Source organism: Apteryx rowi, unplaced genomic scaffold (assembly GCF_003343035.1).
Source record: "Apteryx rowi isolate R43461 unplaced genomic scaffold, aptRow1 scaffold_346, whole genome shotgun sequence".
In the NCBI taxonomy this organism is placed as follows: domain Eukaryota; kingdom Metazoa; phylum Chordata; class Aves; order Apterygiformes; family Apterygidae; genus Apteryx; species Apteryx rowi.
The window spans coordinates 323,691-330,986 of NW_020449930.1; positions in this window are offsets into that span (position 1 = coordinate 323,691).

Genomic DNA, 7,296 nt, shown 5'->3' on the forward strand with positions numbered 1-7,296 from the left:
AGGGAATGGGACAGAAGTAGAAGAGAAACTATGGACACTTTGAAACACTGAGGGTTTTTTCTGCTAGTATAAGCAATAGATACGTTACAGTGATGTTGCTAACAGCTAGTATGATTTAAACCATTATCCATGTTCTTTATACTCAGTGAGTGCCAAACAAAAAGGCATCTATTCTCCAAACAGCACTGAGCAGTCGGCACAGGGTAGCACACTCTCCCACTAGGATAAAATGGGCTACCTTCAGATGTACGCTGTATAAAGGACTCTCAAGGCACCAGCAAAATTGCAGTGATGTTTGGATCCAGCTTTCCATTGTCAAAATACCTTTCTATGGACTTATACTGTAAAAATCTAATGTTCCCTTGGTAATGATTGTGCAGCACCTGCATACTTGCTTTCCAGCACAAGCTACATTTCTCTGCTCTTACTGACAGGAGAGTTGTCTATTTTTGAAAACCGAACCTCTGGTCCCCATCTGAGCAAACTCATTTCTGTTCACTTTTGTCTCAGCAGTTCCACAATCCTAGCATAAAAAGTCAAGTGAGTTAGACAAGTGGAATATCTGCTACGGCTGCTTATGATCTTGGGCCTCTGTGTGTGTGTGTGCGTGTGTGTGTGTGTGTGTTTTTGTGTGTGTGTGTGTGCGTGTGTGTGTGTGTGTGTTTTTGTGTGTGTGTGTGTGTGTGTGTGTGTGTGTATGCATGTATGTATAAAATACAGATACACACAGATATCTACATACGTGGCTAGAGTTTTGTGGGCTTCCATTGTCAAACCTTAGGTTCACTCGGAATATTTCTAGTAAAGTAAAATTAACATGAAAGGCAAGAAGAGTTTCAAAAAAGATCTTTTTTAATTCATATTTGCCTTGACTGTTTGGTAATATCCGCTATTTTATTTGGGGTTTTAAAATACACATTTTTATTAAAAATTATAGATAGGTAAAGAGATCAGTACAACTGTCTAACCTTCCATGTGATTTAAAGAATTAATGGTAACAATATACATTGTAAGCAGCAGTGACACAAAAAGGAAAAAAAAAGGAAAGACCAGATTAATGGAATAGTTTTTCTGTAACATCCAATGATCCTTAATTTTTACAGAAACATTCTCTGTAGAAAACAAGGAAGCTCATTTGACTGTTTTATACCAGAACATAGGAGACATCACAGTCACACAATACGGCTTATCAATAATTCAGATTTGCTTGGAGTTTCAGTCAATTTTATCTGAGATAAACTGAATTGTGATGTAGCTATTGACTGAACATTAAAGGGATAGATAGGAGCAATAGAAAGCTGTTGTTTTTTTAAAGGAGTAGTAGTGAAAAGCAGCATAAAGTTTGCTATGAGATATAGCTCTTCCCCTTTCTTTTTGAAAATAATAATAAAAAAAACAGTATTTAGCAAAAAGAGCTAAATGAACAGCGCGGGTGTCCGTGAGGCCATTTGGGGGTGGCAAGGAGAGGGGTTGGATATGGCGGGCTGGGGAGGCTGCCCTCCCCTCCCCATAGACCTGATCTCACTGCTCTGAAATTTGCACCAGGTCTGAGAAGAAAAAGCAAGTTGTCCTGAAGGTGCTGAGCAGCTTTCTGTAGCATCAGGAAAAAACACCAGCAAGCAGGGAGCACTTCCCCTTCCCTGCCCCAGGGCCTGCCGCTGCCAGATGTTGTGGCAGCTGGCTCACTCCACTCTGGCGATCTGCTGCCGAGCAGCATGCAAACCACACGCCGTCTCACTGCTGGCTCCTCACTAGCTAGTAACTGCTATGCAGTTACTCTTGGTATGGATATGAAGTAACAGCCTGGCTCCTAAATGATTTTCTGTGAACAAGTTGGAGCCTCCAGTTGGTGGAGCAGACAGCTTGAACAGGCAGAAAGGCTCTCCCTTGCCATCTTGTTGCTCAGCACATCTCTATTGAGGGTTTGCAGCAGCCAGTAGTAGAGCAACAGGGACACTGAAATCCATTGAAATTCACTGAAATCCAGCCAGATGTGAGGCTGAGGGCTGCACTGTCCTGGGAGAGCTGTCCCTGGTTGCATTCATGTATCTGCAAAGGTTGTAGCAAGCTACAAGTGGGGATGTTATCATTTGTAGTATTCAGGATGCATAATTTTCAAAGTTAGACACCTGTGTGTCATAGAGGTTCGAAACAGGAGAAAGCAGCCTGAAGCCTAAAGGCAGGAGTTTGCTATTTATAATATACTATAGGCACATTAATCAAGTAACCTTGAGGAGGAAGAGGAAGGAAAACAATATAATCTTCTATGGTAACATAAGATACTATTCCTGTGTACAGTCAGAGGGAACAAAAGAAGGGCAAATAGGAAAAGAGGGAATGGAAGAGTTCCTTCCATACTGGGCTGGAGATGGATGAGTGACCAACTTTGGCAAAGAAGCAGGAGAGACATGGCACTCAGGACCCTCCATGGCAGGCCAGCCAGAAGCTAAGTTGTTGTGGTTAATTATCCAGCCTCACAAGCCAGTTGAGATGAGTTTCTAATGTTAAGTACAACCTTAATAATGCATTTTGCTCTTATATCTCCACAAATCAGTGTTTATAACTGACCAGGAACCTTGTCTGGTGGCAAACCCATGAGCTGCATGGTGCACACAATGCGTTCCCCTCCATCGGAGGTGCTGCTTCCCTTTAGGCAGAGAAGTGCATCCCTGGTACAGAAACCAGCATACCACGAAGATTTGAGATTGCCCAGAGGCAACGTCCCTCCCCTTACACTTGTCACATTCAGGTATTACAGGGGGCTCATACGGAGGGACACCTGCTGACTGCTGTTAGCCTGGGCAGCTCCCTGGCACAGAGCTGAGGGGCTGGGGGCTCGCGGGGGACAGCAGCAGAGGTCCGTGCTGGCGTGGAGCGGACAGGGCTTCACCCTGCATTGCCCCAGTGCAGCGTGCAGGACACGCACCAGTGGCATTGGTGCAACGGCATGTTGCTTGTAATCCTGATCTGTTTATAGTTTCGTGCTAGTCCTTCGGGTCGGGGGCTGTAATTAAAAAATTAAAGAGGAAAAAAACCCACCACTTTCCTGAACAAAATTGCTCTTCTCATGCTCATTAGGCTCATTTGTGAAGCAAAACATCCCCAGGAGACAATTCTGCACTTATAAAATAAACATTTTCCATGCATGTGGTTAAGGACTCTCATAAAATATGTAACGAGGCATTTCTGTTCTGAATATGACTAGCTTCCTGGCATGAAAGTACTTATGGAGAACTGAATGCAACAGTGGAAAGAGAAGTGAGAGAGATAATAAAACATCTATGGATTAAAGACAAAGATTGGCAGGGAATCCGACAATCAATTCCTCTTTTATTGGTGTGTATTTCCACTGGGGACAGAACTCTAAGAAGGATAGAGGTTGTTTTCTCCAATCTAAAAATCAGAGAAAAGCAAAATTCCACAGATCATTACTTAAAATTTCTCTTTCTTTTGAATTTGCTATAGAAATCAGAATACAAACAGTTTATGCTTTTGAGTTTTTCCCTAAACTCACCCTCTCTTCTGCGGGCTTTTGGGAATTTTCCCTTTAGCCAAAGTCCCTCCGAGCACGTTAAATTCCTCAGTTTTGGGATTCCTTCTCCTTTCTTGTTCAGAACTGTGACTTGCATTTGATGAAAGAACAGAGCTGAGGCAGTAAGGAGTCAGCCTTCTGGCATTTCAGAAAAATCAATGGCACCTGTCAAAAGAATTGCCTTGGACTGACAGCAGAAATAACAGGGAGAGCTGCTATACATGCTCTCAGCTTCGCAAACTCCAAAGTGCTCTTTTTCCGTGATTACAAGGAAGAACTCTCCTATTTTCTCATATAATGCTTCTAATTACTTGTGCTCTCCTTTATAGATCTGTGGCACACCACTTTATTAAACAAATATAATTTATTATTATATCAAATGTGATGAACCTGTATTATCCTTCATAGAATTTAAGTCTTTTTTTTTCTCCTTTTTTGCTGTCTACCTAATGTGACAGTAGGGCTATACTAAATTATAGATAATGTAGTATTTAAACTGCATGAATAATTTATATTTATATCTTGTGAAAGGGAGCCTCCTCCCTATCTTGTCAATGTTTTTCCAGGTTGAAGAAGCAGTTTGTTCATCCTCAAGTGGAATGTTTTGTTTCAGGTTAGATATGGAATTTAAAAATAAACATAGGTCTTCTGGAAACAAAAAGATCAAACCGCCTTATTCAAAAATGATGAAAGAAGTGCTTTGATTGTTATAGTGCTGCTGCTCAGGTTCTAATGTCCAATTTGATACGAATTCAGGAATAGTTTTGTTTAACCAACATTTTTATCTCCCTGTGAAGAAAATTTTTTCAAAACACTTCTCTCAGTTCCAACATTACTGCTTGCCTCTTTGTGAGTATCTGCATACGTGGCACAAATGACCTGGTGCAAACAATATTTCATCATATGACACAATTTAAATTTGTTCCAAAATGTACTGATATCTTTCTGCCCCATCACAGAGGGCTCCTTGTATGGGGCTTCCAGGTGCAGGTGAAAGCATTACCCTGTGCAGTAAGAGCAAATGCATATTTGACCTAATTTAAGTAATGTGGATCCATTTTTAGTATTAACTATTAGGGGGATGTTATGCTGTCTGCCAGGAAATATTTTGCCATATGGTGTCTTCTTTTATGAAAGATGTATTTTATGTTCATCAAAGAGGTCTAAAACAACAGCAAGGTTGCAGAGAAAGAATTCCACCTGCAAGAATCCCAGCTGGGACACCAGCCAGAAAAGCTTTTTCCTTTCCAGTGATTGATTGTTTCCTTAAGCGAAAAGTAAACTACTTCATTTTTTAAAACATAATACAAAATGTTTTGCCTTTTCCTTTTTTTTCTTTCATTTATCTTTTTCTGGCTGAAACAATGTGAGAAATACCAGCTGAATCTATAAATGCTTTTAACTCATCTGAATTTCCATTTTTGGTCAACAAAGTGCTCAAGCAAAACAAACAAAAAAAGCATGCAGCTTTGTCAGAAAGATTTGGCTGTGATCAGTGTGCTATATTCATTTTTCTTTTCTGTTGAAATCCAAACATTCATGGCTATTTAGCCATGTCTTCTTGCTAATTCTCATGTAGGAGGAATTGCTATAGCTGTCTGTTAAAGGTAGTTTGGGCCAGGCTTTCTGCTATGCTGTCTGAAACATTTCTAGAGGAGGTTTTGGATCAAGTATTAAAGTCAATTCCATAAAATCTACCCTATTAGAACAATACTACTCAAATTGTACAGCAAAGCAGACAAAAATCAGAGAATGCTATAGTAAGGATACCTGTGTAATTTAAAGCCAGACTCCTTTGGACACATCATGATATAACTTTTAGTTACCTGAACATAACATTTTTTCTGAAAACTCTGCTTCCTTTGGTTCTGCTGCGTACTGCTCATGGTGGCAAATACTGAGCTTCTTGGCAGAGCCAGCCATGTGTCCTGGTTTGCAGACTGCAATCATCCAGGTGTAGCACTGTGCTCGGCATGGGGGCTGCTTTGCTTCCTTGCCCCTGAGAGAAGGCTTGGGAAGGAACCTGAGCCACTGCGGCACAAACGAGCAAAGCTGTCAACCTGTCCGTCTGCCTAAGTCTTTTCACAGCACTGTCTCTGTAATGCCTGAGTGTCTTGTGGTCAATATTCTGGAAATTCCTATACTGATAATCCTAGAGTGGGGAACAGTGTAATTTTCAAATCTCTATTAATAAATATATATATACATATATATGTATATGTGGTGAAAGTATTCATGCAGTGTGTGGGTTTCCAAGAGTACTAAGTGCTTCTAAAAACTGACACTTCTGTCGGTTTTGTTTCGCGAAAGCCCTTTAGAGCCCTTTAGTAAGTAATTAAAATATATTTTAATAATTATTAAATGTTTTAGAGGAGGAGATTGCTTTTGATCAAGTTGATGCAAAATGTAGCACTCCCACATGGCAGGCATTTTGCCCTCTTGTTTCATTGCTGTCTTGCCCTGCCTTGCTTTTGTGCCACGTATTGTAGGTTTCAGCAGATGGAGTCCAAGATTTCAGTTCACAAAATCAGTAGAGTTGCCTAAATAAGAGGGAGATAAAGAGGGAGAAACCTGGACCATTGGACCAAAATGCACTAATTGTGGCTGAACTAGTGTTGATGAAAGCAGAATGTATCACATATTTCTTTCCTGCTGCAAATTTGCAGCCATAACCTTGCATAGGCTTGTCTTTCTTTCGTTTCTCATGGCAGAAACACTGTGATGTTAAGTGAGGCAAGCAAGATTTGGCACTTTTCTAAAAGGAGAAGAAGAAATGGTGAGAACTGAAAAGTACTTGTCTGGACAAATGCACAAGTTTCCTGATAGGTGCAATGTTATTCATAATGGAAATAATTTCTGTTCATCTAGGGCCTGGAGCGTTGCTCACTTGTGCAACTTTAATATGCAAGGGCTTAAATTGCCTTAACAAAGCAAGGCAAAGAGACATTTTAATGTAATATTTCATATCTACCGTGCTCATTCTGTACAGATGCAGTTTTGCCAACCTACTAAATGGACTCCTTAGAAGTGCCTGTCTTCTAGACAAATAGAACTGCTAGAATGTCACAGCTGCTAAAATTACTAGAATATTAGATTCAGATAATGTTGCCAGTGGTCAGAGATCATTTTCAAACAGAGGAAAACATCAGATGATTGCTGATGCCCTGCCTTTCTCAAGAACATCAAGCTTTTACTGCAAAGATATCATCTCATCTGTTTGTTTACCTATGGGGTCTAATCAATATTAGATTTGAAAAGCTGCATGAATATTGATAGTTGTCAGCCTGCACAATGTCCTCCAGGCAGTACCTGGCTCGTGATAGCTCTTTGCTTGAGGAGACCTCACTCTGGCTGCCTGGATGTCATTCCCCGAGGTGCCTCTGCCCACAGCCAGGCTTGCTCATCATCTCCGAGAAGCCACAGTGACGTGCCACGGCAGCAAGGCTGTAGCTCATGGGCCATGCAGCATCCCAGCCTCTCTCCTAGCCTGCATTGCTTGCACTGCAACTGCCTGGCCAGCCATGGGAGCTCACAGAGCAGCCAAGAGTCTGTGGAGCTGTGTGCACCTGAAGGAAGGCTGAGAGGACCCCCAAAAGAAGAACCTGCCCAGGAAGCCAAATCCCAGCTGTGAGAGGCTGGCAGCATGCACCTGAGGGATGTCGTGTTACTGAGCAGTAGGAGAAAAAGTGCTTGTCAGCCCTATGGACTGGGGATGTCCTCCCTGCATCTCACAAGGAGGGAGAAGAGCTACTATTTCTTCTGCT